This window comes from Euprymna scolopes, chromosome 15 (genome assembly GCF_053919585.1).
Source record: "Euprymna scolopes isolate OS-2025 chromosome 15, ASM5391958v1, whole genome shotgun sequence".
In the NCBI taxonomy this organism is placed as follows: domain Eukaryota; kingdom Metazoa; phylum Mollusca; class Cephalopoda; order Sepiida; family Sepiolidae; genus Euprymna; species Euprymna scolopes.
Window position 1 is genome coordinate 14,198,484 of NC_136496.1, and position 17,488 is coordinate 14,215,971.

Genomic DNA, 17,488 nt, shown 5'->3' on the forward strand with positions numbered 1-17,488 from the left:
TCCTATCCTGCCCTGCCTTCCCAAGATTCCTTTCGTGTATATAAATTAGCTAGCCACCTTTTCCTTCTTCTTTCCCAAAGAGTGATGCAGATACGCCCGGTACGTTTTTTTTTCTAACCATATACCCCACAGTATTTGGAGTATTAAAAAAGAACATAACATGATTGCTTTGTGGCTGAAACGTTTGAAGAATAAAATAGAAAATAAGTTTAAGCAAAACCAAGATGTGATGGAAGTGAACAGGGAGAACGTTTAAAAACAACGTAGGAAAATTCCAAATTGAAAATTCCAAATTGAAAATTCCAATCAGATCAGATGGTGTTCAATGATATTGGTTGAAAAAACTTACTAACGTGCATTAAAGTATTACATCTCAAATTGACAGATGTACTTCTTGAATGAAGCACGCATGGACCAACAGTGTTCTGCCAGAAGGATAAATCAAAGGGCACTGCGATCGATAACTATCGGCCCATCACTTGCATTCCATTGATGTGGAAATTTCTGACAGGCATTTTGATAGACGAGACTTACTCATAACGAAAACAAGATTTTACACGAGGAGCAAAAGGGATGTAGGCGAAGTAGTAAAGAGGCCAAAGATCAATTGCTTATTGATAGGGCAATTTTTTTTCTGGATTATACAAATCTATCCATGTGATGGATAGATTAACGCAAAGTATATAATTTGGATTAAAGAATGTATGGAAATATTTAAACAATTGGTGAATGTGCGAGATTTCTTGAAAAGAAGTATATAAAAATGGAAGATAACTTTAACAGGAAGCATAGAGGATGTTGCGGAAGTTCACGTGAAGAGACTGATTTTTTCAGGGAAACAGCTTGTCGTCATTGTTATTTGTTTTGAGTATGGTACTACCATCGTTCATAGTTCGAAAGATAAATGCGTCTTAGGAGTAGGAGAAAGAAAGAGTGTGGGGTGTGTGACTAGCATGCGCAAAAGCGCACAAAAAATATTAGTTGTGTACGTGCCTGCGCAAGAGAGCGAGCCTGGGACCGTTAGATTACAAAGAAAAACGTTTGTGAGCGATACTCGCATTACCGCGACAGTTGGGTCCGCCTGACGGCTATAAAAAGTCAAACCGAAACAAAGATTGCAAGTCGTTTCTTTTTTTTGGTCGGTCGACAGTTGAAAAGAACTTGCTTGTGAAGAGTGCGACGTTTGCGAGAAGACAGAAGTCGAAAGAAGTGATTCGTTCAACTTTGAAAAGAATTTCTGGCGTGTATATCGCTTAACACAAATTACTCAGCTTTCTCCTCCCTCGTGCTGCGACAAGCTATTTCGGCTATTATGGCTTTCGATCCAAAACTTATACCTATATTTGATGGCAGTGAATCTGGACAGTCAATAGTGGAGTGGTTGGAGAAAGCTGAACTAATATGTCAGCTAAGTAGCGTAAAGCCCATTGAATGTATAATTCCAATGCGTTTGTCAGGCGGCGCCTATGCAGTGTACTAGCAATTAAGTGAGGAAAAGCGGGCCGATTTTGGGTGTATAAAGAAAACCCTGTACACAGCGTTTGCTTTGGATCTGTTTGCTGCATGGAAGCAGTTCGCAGCTCGTCGTCTCCAACCAAGTGAAACAGTCAACATCTTTTTGGCAGAGCTAAGCAGGCTAGCAGTTTTGTTTGGCGGCGTATCGGATCAATGCCTGCAATGTGCATTTATTGCTGGTTTGCCGTAACATGCGGAAAACTTGTTGCGGGAATCATCCCAGATGGATAACTTGGCTCTATTTCATGTGCTGGCGCGCGCTCGTGCTATTTTAATGACTAACCCAACGGTTCCAGAGCAAGCTGCACGATCGACACCAGTTAACCCCAAGGAGACAGATACTTCACGGAGGTGTTACAAGTGTAATCGACTGAATCATAGGGCAAGCAATTGCCTGTTGGATAGTGCAACAGGAGGAGATGTTGGGGTCAGACCTCGATACCCTATCACGTGTTATCAATGTCAGCGGCGAGGGCACATTGCTCGATTTTGTCCGGGAAACGATTTAGAGCCAAAGAAGGCAAGAAGTGAGCGCCAATCTCATCCCCAAACTGGTGTAAATGGCGCCTTGCCAATTGTCACGGTTCTCATCAATGGACTACCACGCACAGCTCTGGTGGATACCGGATGCACACAGTCACTGGTCCGCAAGTAATGTTGCAAGGATTGGACGAGGAAAGTAACCCCAGTGCTCACAGCAGATGGAAGCACACTAAGCTGCTGTGGAGTAGGAATCGTGCAGGTTGACCTTGATGCACTACGATGCATTAGCATAGAAGTGGATGGATACTTACTGGGATTTGATTTATTGCTTGGACTGGACGCAATCAAGCGACTGGGAGGAGTAGTCGTGTTTAGCGCAGGAGAGGTGACCTTTCCACATTTTAGCAAGGCCAATTTTGCAGCTATCACTATTACCGAGCCTAACTTCTCTGCCAAATATGACCAAGATACTCAGAAGTGAACTACATCGTGGAAGTGGGCTGGCAACCAACCTCCACTTACATTGAGAAATAGACTTGCACAGTATCCAGCGCCACCACCGATTCGTGATGAATACGATCGGGAATTGCAGGCGTGGATTGATAATGGTTGATTACTGCCATATCACGAGGATGAACTTGGCCCTCCAAAAGGTCTAATCCCTCTCATGGCTGTTGTGCAGGAGATTAAACAGAAAGTGCACCCCGTTATGGATTACCGGGAGCTAAATAAGTACGTGGATGTGCATTCTGCCAACGCGGATGTTTGCTTACAAAAATTGAGGGAATGGCGACAACAGGGACCAAACATTGCAGTGCTGGACCTACGCCGAGCCTATTTGCAAGTGCATGTTGACAAATCTCTGTGGCTGTTACAAACAGTAAAAATTAAGGGACAGCTATATTGTCTTACCCGCCTCGGATTCGGCTGAACGTTGCCCCTCTAATAAATGGGGCCATTGTTAATACCGTCTTCAGTCAGGATAAGAATATAAATGAGGCTACGTCCTCATATATTGATGACATTTTTGTGAATGAAAGCATATGTTTGGCAACACGTGTAAAGGAACATTTGGGAAAGTTTGGCTTGGACAGCAAGACCTCAGAACAGTTGAGACTGGGCTCACGTGTATTGGGATTACATGTCCAAGAGGAGGACGGAAAATTGTTATGGTGGCGTGGCAGTGACTTTCCGACAGTACCTAATAGACTTACTCGCCAAATTGTGTTTTCAGTGTGCGGGAAACTGACTAGTCATTTCCCAGTGTGTGGCTGGTTGCATGTCGCCACAGCATTTGTGAAACGAAGGGCGAATATGATCACAACTGGATGAGATGACGAAGTGCGATACCCTATTCTAGCACGGATGATCAAAGACATTTGTTCGAAAGCAACCCAGGAAGATCCAATAAAAGGTGACTGGTGTATCTGTGGAGAAGAAGTCACAGTATGGGTGGATGCCAGTTCTATTGCTACAGGCGTGGTTGGGGAAAGCAACCGTTCTGTGGCGGAGGACGCAAGCTGGCTGCGCGCAGTGCATGAAGACAAACACATAAATTTAGCTGAGCTTGATGCTGTGCTGCGAGGCGTCAACCTTGCATTACAGTGGAAAGCTAAAACCATACATTTGCGAACTGACTCTGCCTGTGTCTATCGGTGGATAACTGACACCTTGTCTGGATAGACGAGAGTACACATCAAAGCAGCCTCGGACAGGTGAATCAAGCGTCGCTTCTCCACGCTTCGAGATTTAGTCTCGGAATATGAACTAACAATCGACGTGAGACTCGTCAAGTCTCACAATAACAGAGTTGACCAACTTACTCGAGTACCACAACGGTGGATAGATAAGATCCGTAAGGCAACAGCACCCAGAAAACTTGTGTGCGCTGTGGTCGCAGAACACGAACACGACTCTCAGATACAAACAATTCATCAGTCCAGTGGACATCCCGGTGTGAAAACGACATGGTACTTTGTAAAGTTGGTCAATCCAACAATAACTGAAACTCAAGTGAGATCGGTGGTTGGGAATTGTAAAGAATGCCAATGCATAGATCCAGCTCCGGTGCATTGGAAGCCAGGTAGGCTTAACGTCACGGACACTTGGAGTAGGGTTGCTATGGATGTAACCCATTTCGGTACTCAGGTGTACTTGACACTGATAGATTGTGGCCCAAGCCGTTTTGCCATTTGGAGGCAGTTGTACCGACAGGATTCGGCTAGCGTCATTAAGGAGTTGCAGAGTATATTCTGCGAAAGGGGGCCGTCGACCGACTTGCTCACAGATAATGGTGCAGCGTTTTGCGGAAAGACAATTGCTGATTTTACACAAATGTGGGGCGTGCATATTCGATTTCGGTGTGCCCATGTGCCCTCCGGAAACGGTATAATCGAGCGATCCCATCGCACTATAAAGCGCATTGCGGCAAGAACATGGTGCACGATCTGGGAGGCAGTGTACTGGTACAACGTCACGCCTAAAGATGACAAGACAGTCATGAGAGCACCTGCGAATATGCTATACAATTATAGGATCCGTATCAAAGGTATCGATGAAGAGAGGGTGCTCGAGACCGCAGTGGCTAATCTGTACAAGGAAGGGGATGTGGTTTGGGTGAAGAATCCGCGGGGAAGATGCGCAGCACAGTTCTGTACAGGAACAGTGACAAAAATAAATAATCAACAATCAATATCAGTTGATGGAACACCACGCCACATAAAAGATGTGCGCCCAGCATGCTGACATGACATTATAATCAATGATGAACTCAATTCATCAGATGACGAAGACCCACTGCTGTACGAACGGCCAGATGACGGAAGCTCTTCAGAAGATGATGACGGAAGCTCTTCAGAAGATGATGAGGATCCAGAGCAGGACGAGTTTAATGATCCGGCAAACGAAGGCACCACTGAGGAAGTTCCTGAATCTGTACCATTAAGGCGAAGTACCCGGACGAAACGGCCTGCCCAGCATTGTCATATGTGTGATGTCGGGATCAGGGAGAAGTGTGACGAGCATGCGCAAAAGGGCACAAAAAGTATGAGCTGTGCGTGCCTGCTTCGGGGAGCGAACCTGGGACCGTTAGACAAAAAAAAAAAAAAAAAACGTTTGTGAGTGATACTTGCATTACCGAAACAGTTGGGTTCTCCCAACGGCTATAAAAAGTCAAGCCGAAACAAAGATTTCGAGTCGTTTCTTGTTTGGTCGACGGTTGAAAAGAACTTGCTTGTGAAGAGTAGACGTTTGTGAGAAGACAGAAGTCGAAAGAACTGATTCGTTCAACTTTGAAAAGAATTTCTGACGTGTATATCGCTTAACACACATTACTCAGCTTTCTCATCCCTCGCCCTGCGACAGAGTGAACCATTTATAGTTTATGGATGACTTAAATTGTATGAAAGGAATGAAGAGCAGCTATGTATGCTTGTAAAGTGAAGTGAATAGTATCAGTAAGTAAAGAATTGCCTTTTAGAAAGGTTTTATTAACTGTAAAACACACGTACGCTCTTGAAAGGATCGAGCGGAAAAATGAAACAGAGGGCGCTTTTATTATGAATGTCAATCCCAAGGGGGATAACTCTTAACAACAAATTAAATCATAACATTTTCCCCGTCCTAAAGTATTCAAGTAAGGGGTAATTAATTATAGACAAATTTTTTTTTTTTTTTTTTTTTTTTTTTACAATCACATAAGAATAATTTTATTTACAAATAACATATGAACCCAAACTGCAGTTTTTTCAGTATTTAGTCACAAAATCCTTATATTTACTAGGGAATTGTCGAACTCGGGACGACCTCCGCACAGATTGGCAGGAATGCTGATTTTCAGTATTATTTTTTAGTGAAATCTGATTTTCTTCAAGATCAGGCGATTGATTTTTGTCTTCCTCATGACCAATGTTTTCATTAGTAGAAGGTTCAAATAAAGTCTCTGAAGTAGTAGGATTATTATTAGAGTTTTCTTCATTTGATGAGTTTGGAGCTAAGTCTCGAATGTTGACAGTGGTTTCAGTACCAGAAGGTAGTTGAACATAAGCGTAGTGGGGGTTGACATCTATTAGGGTGGCAGGCGTTACAGGAGGGTCATGTTTACTTGTTTTAGTGTGGTTTCTAATATATATTGGGCCTGGTTTAACCCAAGAAGGAATTGAAATTCCGGAAGCAGATTTACGACTATATTTAAACAGTCTATCATGGGGAGTCATATTAGTGGCAGTACAAAGTAATGATCTAATTGAATGAAGTGCGTCCGGTAGTATGTCTTCCCAATAAGGTAGTTTCATTTGATTAGAATGTAATGTTGTTTGAATGGCCTTCCATAAGGTACCGTTGAGTTTTTCAATCTGTCCATTACCTTCAGGATGATACCTACTTGTTTTAGAAGTAGCAATTCCTTTTTTGTGTAAAAAATCCTTTATTTCTCTTGCTAAGAAATCAGAAGCACGGTCAGTATGTATCATGTCAGGCAAACCAAAAATTGAAAAGAGTTTGTTTAGACAGTGGATAATGGTTTTGCTTGTCATATCTCTGCAAGGAAAAGCGAAAGGAAAACGGGAATACTCATCAATTAGAGTAAGTAGATATTTGTTGCCATGTATAGTAGTAGGTAGAGGGCCTTTAGAATCAAGATTTAATCGTTGAAAAGGTAATATGGCTTGAATGAGAGTCCCTCCATTGGTATTGGCGAATTTGGGTTTCAGTAATTGACAGGATGAGCAAGAGTCAGTAATATTCTTAATTTGATCCAAAGTAAAAGGGAGGTTCCTCGTTCTTATAAAATGGCTTAATCTTGAAACACCAGGATGACATAATTGTTTATGTAAATCACGAAGATTTTGTAGATTGTAAGTAAGAGCAGAGATGCGAGAGAATGTGTCAGCAGCAATATTTTCAGGTCCAGGTCGATAAACTATAGTGAAATTGTATTGGGATAATTCTATACGCCAACGACATATTTTGTCATTCTTAATTTTAGATTTTCTTTTATTGTCGAATATGAAGCTGATGCTCTTCTGATCTGTGATGACTTTAAAGTGCCTGCCGAGTAGAAAATGTCGCCACTTACGGAGAGATTCTACAATAGCGGCTGCCTCTTTTTCTACTGCATGGTGCTTAATTTCGTTAGTATTGAGAGTTCTTGAAAAAAATGCAATAGGACGACCTTCTTGATTTAGTGTTGCAGCAATGCAATAGTTACTAGCGTCCGTTTCTACTTCAAATTCTTTATTTGGATCTACCGTTATTAAAGTGGCGTCTTTTAGATCATTTTTCAATGTTTGAAAAGATTTTAATACAGATGGAGGTAGTGGAAATTCTTTGTTTTGATTTAGTAATAAAATTTTATCAGAAAATTTTTTAATGAATTTGCAGTAATAGGAAAACATTCCAACTATTCTTTTTTGAGATTTAAGATTCAGCGGAGGTGGCATTTCGAGTAATGGTTTTAGTCTTTGATAATCGGGAGCTATTTGATTATTTTCTATGGTGTAGCCGAGTAGAGTAATAGAACTAGAAGAAATTATGCTTTTATTTTCATTTAAAGTGATGTTATATTGTTTAGCAATTTTGTAGAATTTTTGAAGATTGTAATCGTGTTCTTCTTGATTTTTCCCACATATAGTTACGTTATCAACATACACAAAGGTATCGGTTAGATTTTCTTTTTCTATAATATAGTCTATGCTCCTCTGGAAAGCACTTACTCCATTGGTGACGCCAAAAGGAAGACGAGTAAATTGAAAAAGTTTGCCACTTACTTCAAACGCGGTGAATTTACGATCAGCATGATTTATAGGTATTTGGTGATAAGCAGATTTTAGGTCGAGAGTAGAGAAGATGTTATATTGAGCGATGTCGTCTACCATCTTATTGATATTAGGCATTGGGTAAGCGTCTAGTTCCGTGAATCTATTGATGGTATCGCTGTAGTCGACTACCATTCTTTTCTTATGATTCTCATTCGAAGTTACAAGAACCTGCGCTCGCCACGGAGATATCGAAGGTTCAATTATGCCTTCTTTCAACATTCTAGCAGTCTCTTCTTTTATGAATTTGTTGGCGGCAAAAGTGTAACGTCGGGATTTTGTCGCAATAGGAGTAGTATGAGGAGAAAGATTAGAAAAGAGAGGAGGGGGTGGAACGTTTATGGTAGGAAAAAAATTATTCGTGTTTATAGCTCCAATTATAAGTTTGTCTCTAGGACCGTCGAATTTAAGTGTTACTTTTTTATATTTTTTAAAAATATCTTTTCCGATTATTAAATCAATGAAAAGGTTTTCAATGATTTCAATTGTTATTCCAGAATGGGTTTTATCTTTCAGTATTAAATCCACGACAGCTTCGCCAGTTATTTTAGCATGTTGATCGGAAGCAGCCAGAGCTATAGTTTTGTTTTTAGGTATTGTGAAGAGTTTAAGTTTTTTAGCAGTATTTTCATTAATGAATGTTTTTACACTGCCGGAGTCCACCATAGCGTTCACGAAGTGCCCGTTAATTTGGCATTGAGTGAATGTGACATCTTTGGAGTTAGTTCCTAGTCAGGATAGAGAAGATGAGGGGTAGTCAGAGTCGTCATAAAGAACAGCAGTATGAGTGTTAGAAATAGAAGATTTACACACTTTAGCCCAATGACCATTTTTTTTGCATTTTTTACATTCGGCGTTTCGTGCAGGACATAAATATCGAGGATGACGTGATTTCCCACAGAAAAAACAAACCCCTTTTGGATGCATATTTTCTTTAGTCACAGCTATACGATTGTAGCCCGAAGGATTATTTGTAGCTGCTACAGTAAAGTTATTTGCGTAGCTTATCGAATGCTTTTCTGCTTGTTCAAGAGATCTGGCCGTGGCATATGTGTCTTGTAAAGTCAGGATGGGTTTTTCTAACAGTCGTTGTCGGATGGACGAAGAAGAAATTCCGCCGATGAAAGCTTCCCGAATGTATTGATTTTTGTTTTCTTCAGCAGAAACCGCTTCGAAGTTACATGTTTTGGCAAGCATTTCCAATTGTAATATGAAGGCATCTATATTTTGTGTTGTTTGTTGCTTCGTCGTCATCAATCGATATCTATTATAAACAATATTTTCAGGTTTTAAATAAGCGGCGTCCAATGTTCTTAATGCACTATCGTAGTCGGTTTTATCGCTTATTAAATCGAAAACAGAGGCTGAAATACAATTGATCAAGGCAAAGAAATTATCTGAAGTGTTTTCGATTAATCCGTTATTATGTGAGCGGATATAATTCTGGAGGGTTAATTTCCAATGCCTATAGGATTTTTCGGAATGAGGGCATGTAGGTTCCACCTCGAATCTGTCGGGACGTAAGATTCGATCCATTATTTTTTTTTTTTTTTTTTATTTACAGTTAATAAAATTGAAGTGAATAGTATCAGTAAGTAAAGAATTGCCTTTTAGAAAGGTTTTATTAACTGTAAAATACACGTACGCTCTTGAAAGGATCGAGCGGGAAAATGAAACAGAGGGCGCTTTTATTATGAATGTCAATCCCAAGGGGGATAACTCTTAACAACAAATTAAATCATAACATAAAGACTGTTCACATGTTCAGTAAGAATTTGGCATAAAGAAATGTGATACCCGGAAATTAAAAAAGAAGCAAATTTGTTGAACGAGACGGAATATAGCTTTTGAATGTAAAAAAAACGATAAAAGATGTTGGAATGAAAGATACATGTATTTAGGAATTGTGGAATTAGATAAAATAAAACGAACTGAAATTCAAGAATAATAATAAGAGAATACAAGAAAAGACTACGGTTAGTTCTTAGGTTTAGATTGAATAGAAAAAACAAAATATCCACAGTAAACGCGAAAGCAGTATATTTCGATATGAAGCAGGCATTATTCAATGGAATGAAAGAGCTAACAGGAAGACAACAACAAAAAAAAAGCAACGACAATGAATAGAGATTTTCATCCAAAGTGTGATGGTGATAGATTATATACAAAAAGAAAAGAGGGAAGACCAGAACTAATAACAGAACGATACACCCTATCCGTGCCTAAATCTAAATGCAGATTCCATAAACAAAGCTTCTTTGCCAGAAGAGTCCGCCTGTGGAACTCTGTTCCGCTGACCTGCTTTCCAGCTACCTTCAATAGTGTCGTTTTCAAGTGCAATGTAAACAAATTCTTGTTGAACCGTCCCCTTAAATAGTCATCTTATATCTAATTTCCACCACTGGCGATTAAAACACTGCTGTTCCGGTAACAAACGTACATTCATTAATCCTTATTCTCGAACAACCTCGAATAAATGGTAAAGAGAGAAAAAAAAGTATCAGGTTGACAAGAACGTTCTTGCAGTTTTTAACTTATAAATCCAGATGACTATATCTTGGATCAAACAAAAATGTATTGATCGAAATAAGCACCTTCAGAATAAATAGATTTTGATAACACAAAACAAAGGGTAAATATGCAAGCAACATAAAAATCTTGCGTTCTACTGGCGATGAAGTCGCTGAAGGCGTTTTTGATATTGCTCATTATCATCAAGACTCTCATCGCCACCACAAAATTTCTTAAATCACCATTGTGCTATATGTAAAGTAGTGATTATGGACCAAGCGCTTCGTTGATATCACGAGCGGTTTCAGCAGATTTTCGGCTTAGCTTTAATTGAAATTAGAAAATTGTGCGAATTTGTTTTTTCATCTTGTAGTCAATGTTCTGAAAAAGAAGACATACTTGTTTTAAAACGATTGTAATTTAAACGATTAGATGGAGCGAAAAACGCTCTTTAAAATGATATATAAAGTAAAGGTATCAATGACGAAAACTTATTTGAAAATACATCATTTGAAATGAAAATCAAAAATACCGCAAGAACTTTCTTCTCAACCTAATAATATAACAGTCACTATTTAGCCCTTTAGTTTCGGAATGCTGCTCTGTTTCCCACACCTCCGACACTGGAAACGCAAGAAAATCCGGTAGTAGTGTTTATTTAGATAACTTTAAATATCTGAAATCTTGATTCTTTCTAGAAATTGTAAAGCGGCCGCCAAATAATGAAATTAAATAAACAAGGCGTTGCGTATAAAAATATAATCACACAATCACATCAATTAGAATTAACCGGTAAAAAACTGACAGTTCAATAACAATCAATTCCGATTATTCTGTCTCGATGTGTTGAGTATTTCTTATATCAGGTCATCCCAAAGTTCTGCCCAAATTTTTACCTTTTTTTTTTAATTGAACGAAACTTAAAAAATATCGTGTATATTTTGTAACATTTTACATTTTTATATTTAAATGCATTTTAACTGATTACATTTTTTTACAGAACGATAAAATTTCAATTTGCTTGATTACAAACCTACAAACATGGAAGTTTCTAAGTGTTGCATAGGAGACCATATTAGAGAGAGAGAGAGAGAGAGAGAGAGAGAGAGAGAGAGAGAGAGAGAGACTGATGGTGACATTCATATTGATGAGGGGAAGATACATTTATACAGATATTACCAAGAGGGAGAGAGGAGAGAAGACATTTATACCTTTTACAGTTCTGTGGATGTTCCTTCTTTTAACATATTTTTTTTACATGGGGGTCACCAATTATCAAGGCCCGGAAGCCACTCAGGGATAAGGGTTATTGCAAGTATAGTACGTTAGTGTGGAGATTTAATGGTGTCTACTTAAGAGGGCGGTTCATCAGGAATTTGTTTACGTTGGACTAAAAGACATCCAGGTTGTAGTCAGTTGGGAAGCAGGCAGACGGAACAGAGTTCCACAGGGTGCACTTCTAAGAAAGAAGCTTTGTTCATGGAATCTACGTTTTGATTTAGGCACATATAAAGAGTGGGGAGAAAATGTAAAGCGGCCGCCAAATAATGAAATTAAATAAACAAGGCGTTGCGTATAAAAATATAATCACACAATCACATCAATTAAAATTAACCGGTAAACCGGGGAAAATTTTTGACAGTGGATTCAACTATACGGGTGTTTTTCGTAAAAGATTGGCGAGGTGGGAACAAAGATTGGAGTCCAGACAATCACCTGCCATTGATATAACGATAAAACAAAGATAGACTTGCAACGTCTCTTCTGTGGGAGAGAAGTTGCAGGGAAGAGAAAAGGGCATCTGCCACAAACCACGAAGTCTATTTTGTACTCTGTCAAGGCAGGATAGGCTGTTTTAGCAGCTCCTGCCCAGATATGGCAGCAGTATTCCATCCTTGGACGTACTTGGCTTTTATATAGATAGAGAATTGTATAAGTAGTGAGGAATTTTCTGGAGCGGTAGAAGGATCCCACCATCTTTCCAGCGACCTTGGCAACAGACTTGATGTACGTGTTCCATTTCAGATCAGGAGTAAAGGGCAAACCCAGAAGCTTGTCAAAACATGGGGCTTCTCCTAGACGAGAGCCATCCATTTCAATTGATGCCAGATGGGGATCAGAGCGTTGATGATGTAAAGATAGGAGTTTGGTTTTAGATGCATTGAAGGTAACCAGCCACGTCTTCCCCCACTGAACCACGCGCTCGAGATCAGAGGAGAGAGAATCAGAGAGAACTTTGATGTGTTGCCGTAGATGGTCGTGTCATCAGCATAGATGTCAACGAATGATTTAAGCATGTGTTTAGGGAGATCATTGATGTAGATGAGGAAGAGAGTTTGGCCCAGGATTGCCCCTTGAGGGATTCCAGCATTAATACTGCAGGCCTCTGATTTTTGTCCATCAACCACTACTCTTATGAGCCTATCAGAGAGAAATGATTTAATGATAGAGAAAACATTTCCAATTATACCGTAGCTGGAAATCTTGTGAAGTAGGCCCTTATGCCATACCTTGTCGAAGGCCTTTGATATATCAAGAGCAATTGCCCTAGAAAGGAAGCCTTTGTCAAGAGATTCACTAATCCTGTGAAATATAACCGTTAGCACATCCGCGGTAGATCTTGCAGAATGGAAACCATATTCTGGGGAGAACCATGGCTGACTGTTAGGTTTTTGTTGGAATTTTTTAGATGGTATGAATCGGTATAGACAATACAATACAATTAACCATTCGGTGAGGTCTGATACTATAGAGGACACATCCTTTTTAAACATGGAATGCAGAGGTAGATCAGGTATGAATTTACGGAAGCTATTCCAGTCAGCCATGGAGTATCGGTATACAGTACGGTAGAGGGGAACGTCTGGGGACTTATTACATTTCATTTTTATCTTAACTGATACGACGGAGTGGTAGGAGGATCCTAGAGGAAAATGAACGGAACATGAACATAACTCAGGGGAAGTTGAGAGAAAAAGGTCTAGGAGGCTTGCATATTGACCGAGTGTATCGGGCACACGGGTGGGCTCGCGAACAATCTGAGTGAGGTCATAAGCAATGGCAAAATCATGACAAAACCTCCCCTCATCGTCTGTCTTATTTGAATGGGTCAGCCATTCCACGTTATGGACGTTGAAGTCACCACAGACGTGGATGTAATCCGAGGGCTGTGCAGACAGGATCTAATCTATTTTCTCAGATATGCTCTTAAAGATAGTAACTCCGCTGTTATGAGGCCGATAGAGGGCAAATATAAATGCAGTGGTGTAAGCAAGTGCAACCTGAAAGCACATATAGGGTAAATTAGGATCTTCTCTTGAGATATCCCTGCCACATGGGAAGCCATCTTTAATGTAGGCACATATTCCCTGCCCATAGCGATCTTGGGGTCAGATTTAGCTTTTAAGTTAGAGTATCCGTTAATTATGAACTCATCTAGGGAAGTGGTCGGCCCTATTCCAGTTTCGCTTAGAAAGAATATATCCGGTTTCGTCTCCTGTTATTAGGTTTCAACTTCTGAAGGTTGGAACGTAGATCCCTAATGTTGGAGAAAAAGACATGGTATTAGGGTCTACGTTGGAGGATGGGGTTTTAGGTTTATTCGAGTTTTTTTCTGGAGATATTTCATGTTGAGGTTTTGAGATTTGTGGAACAGGTCTGCATACTTGGTTAGAGCAGCATAGAGAGGGAAAGTAAGAGAGAAAAAGACAGGAAATTTTTTTGTAGCACCTGAAAAGGTAAATCCGTAACAATTACACACTAGTATGTCATCGAGAGGCCCCACCAGAGACTACTGCATGGTCCAGAATCTATTCACCAAATGGCAATACAGCAGCCCCAGTACCTTGCGCCTGCTGATAGGACAGCCTCCTTAGTTGTTAATCCAAGGTTCGGATCCCTGACTATCAGGCGGATAACGTCAGCCCAGACGAAACGTTTACCTCCAACACCCTTACTAGTGACGTGGCCAAAAGGATAGACATAGAGACAGAAAAATTTCCGACATCTCAGACTAGTGTCAGAAAAATCACTCATTTGATTGAGGACTGAGGGATAAAGAAGGAGAAGCGAGAGTTACTGGAGCTGCCGATAACACATCCACTGTATTATCTACTCTCCATTACATATATTACATACATTAAAATGGAGAGAGATTGATCAGTTCTTTAACACCGGAGAGGACAGTCATTACTTGGATGGAGAGGCGGACACATTTCTTAAATGGAGAGGGGACACATTACTTAGATGAGTTATACACAAAGTTCATTATAAAGATGAGTGAGAACAATGATCATATAAATGATTTCACATTACATTCAATGATGACACGAAGACGGCAGTTACAAAAACATGAGATGTTCTTTTATTCCATTTGACCGGTCAAAATGATGATCACATCCAGGAATTCAAAGTTGTTTCTACATGGTTAAAACTTTTCTCTTCGCTTCTAAAGGGGGGAATCCTCCTCTTATTCGATCCGGGTTCGACTCTGGACTCTGTCTTTCTCTTTCTTCTAATCACACTAAAACTAGAAAACTATATTGAGAATCTGCTTTTCTGCTATGACGTCATGTATGGATCTCAACGTGACCCACTCACGTGGAAACTCACATGGCCTAAACATACGTGGTTCGCACATTTTCCCAAACCATTTATGCAGACAAAGAATTCTCACTAATCTGTCTTTCGACCTAATGTATTTTTCAACATATTTAAATTGCATCGTTCTTTATTTTATCTGACATTATTTTAATTCAGTTTTCATAAAAAGAATTGAACAACTAAAATTCCTTTTCCAACAACATCTCTAAACTATTTTAGTTTTTAGCTTGTTTTTTTTTTTTAAATTTGAAAGTTAGTTAGATTTCTATATGAGATACATACACGTTATTAAGAGAAAATGTAAGTTGATCATATATCTGGCAGATGCGTTTTTTTAAATACTATTTTTTATATTGCTTATATCACGTTGTTGCACTGGTTCTCGTTAAATTACTGAAGTTAAATGACGTTCATCCTACAGAGTACTAAACTGAGTAAATATTTGGGAAAACTGCGCTAACAGAGGTTAAGCAACGTTGATTCAGGTCACTACTAGTATAACCAAGAGCTGAGTTCGACGCCTGAACACACGGCAAAACTATATGCGCCAACCCTAAATCCCAGTGCTTACATTTTCACGTCATCTAGTGATAGACCTCTCAAAATTAATCGAACAATTACTTGTCACTGGATATCAGCGCTCTGATGTTCTGAGTACGCAAAACGCACACAAACCTAAGTTCGACTGGCAATACCTTTAACACTATTGGTTGTTTTTTTTCTAACGATTTGGTTGGGTTCTTCCTTTGCTCTGGTGAATGGCTGGTATGCTGCTTCACTCAACTACAGCTTGGTATCAGGTTAAGAATAGGTCTGAAATCCAACGTGTTACCTTCAAATAAACAGGCAGTTAATAGAAAGGTTAAACGACTCTGGTTTTCTCTAGGATTTTAAAAGGCCAAAGTTAAGTTTTTGAATGCATGCTTTTCAGCTTATAACAAAGTGCTAGAAAGCTACTTACGCCTGAAAGTATCCCGAATCTTTACAAGGCCACCGTTCGCCATGCATGGGGTATTGTTGTTACATTTTGGCTGGCGCACCTGCTACTAGTCTCTTGCTCCTGGATAGGGGTCAAAAGAGAATCGCCAACCTAATAGGTTCTGAACTGTCATCTAAGCTTCAACCTCTGTCTCATCGACGTAATTTTGCATCCCTCTGCCTATTCTACAAAGTATTTTAATAGCGAATGCTCTGACGAACTATAAGCCCTTGTACCCCCTCGACGTAAATACCCCCGACAAACCCGACAAGCAGCAAAATCCCATCCCTACACAGTAGAGATCCCTAAATTTAAGAAAGCCTTCTACTCTAATAGTTTCTTCCCCAGAACTGCTAGACTTTGGAGGTCCCTTTCGGAATGCTGCTTTCCTAACTGTACTGACATGTAGAAGTTCAAGTAAAATGTGAGCAAACATCTCGCTGCTCAACTCCCTACATAGTATCCCTTCAACTTATGTCCCCGATAGTAGCCCCTACATCAAAAGTAGCACTGTACCTTGTTTGGGGTGAAAATGGAATAATAAAAAAAATTTAATTTCCTTAGGAATTTCAAAACTAACTTTTAGATTCTCGGAAATCAGAGACTGAGGATCTATAATTTGGGCCTGTCATTAGTGAGAAATCCCCACCTAAAGCCGAAATGTGCAAGCAAATCTCTCTAATTACCTAAAACAAATGTTTTCTTATGAATCCACAATTACTCCTCCTCTCTAAGTGAGATTAGCATTTCCTTCTCTTCAATCTTAGTTCTTTCTTGGTTTTTCATTTTTCTTTTGTTTCCTTTGTAATAATTTTCGCGTTCTCCTAAAGCTCTCTCTTAATTTTATCTTTCGGCCTAGGCTCACCTGTTAACAAGCTATAGAGGATATCTTTAACCCAATAGTCGCTCACAATTCTTTAATCAATACAAAACAATCTAAACTTTTCTCAGTAATCTTGCAAAATTTGACCCAGATTCTCAGGAATTTCCGTCAAGCATGGATCGGGCGAGACCGGCAATCATCGGTTTCAGCCGATCGTTGTTAATCGCTAAATCGACTTTTTATATTTTATTTACATCACCGACAAGGAGGTTTTTTTTTTTGATGACCGTATCAAATTGCAACGCCGAAACCCTCCTTCCAATGATAAACAAATATATTCTGCCGGGGACTATAGTCGTATATCCTACTGCTGGAAAGGCCGATAACAAAGTAGGAGGAGAATAATTCTACCACCTGAATCATAAGTATGCATTTTGTAGACTCTGCGACGAAGGCAACAACGAACCACGCCGAGAGGATGTGGAAAGGAAGCAAAACAGCGAAACAAGCAAGAATGCGAGACCAATCGGGAGCTTCTGGGTACATATTTACTTGAATTTATGTGGAGACAAAAATTTGGAAACGATCGTTTTGTTTCCATCATAAATCACATTTCCGAAAGCTATCTCGTTCTTGGTGAGCTTCCTTCCATTTCCACTACCCCCATCTCCTCTCTTCTTTGCTGTCGATGGTCGTTCAATAGTCGACCGAAGTAAAGATCCCTAAGTAAATATCCTCATCTCGAAGAAGTTCTTCCGGCGG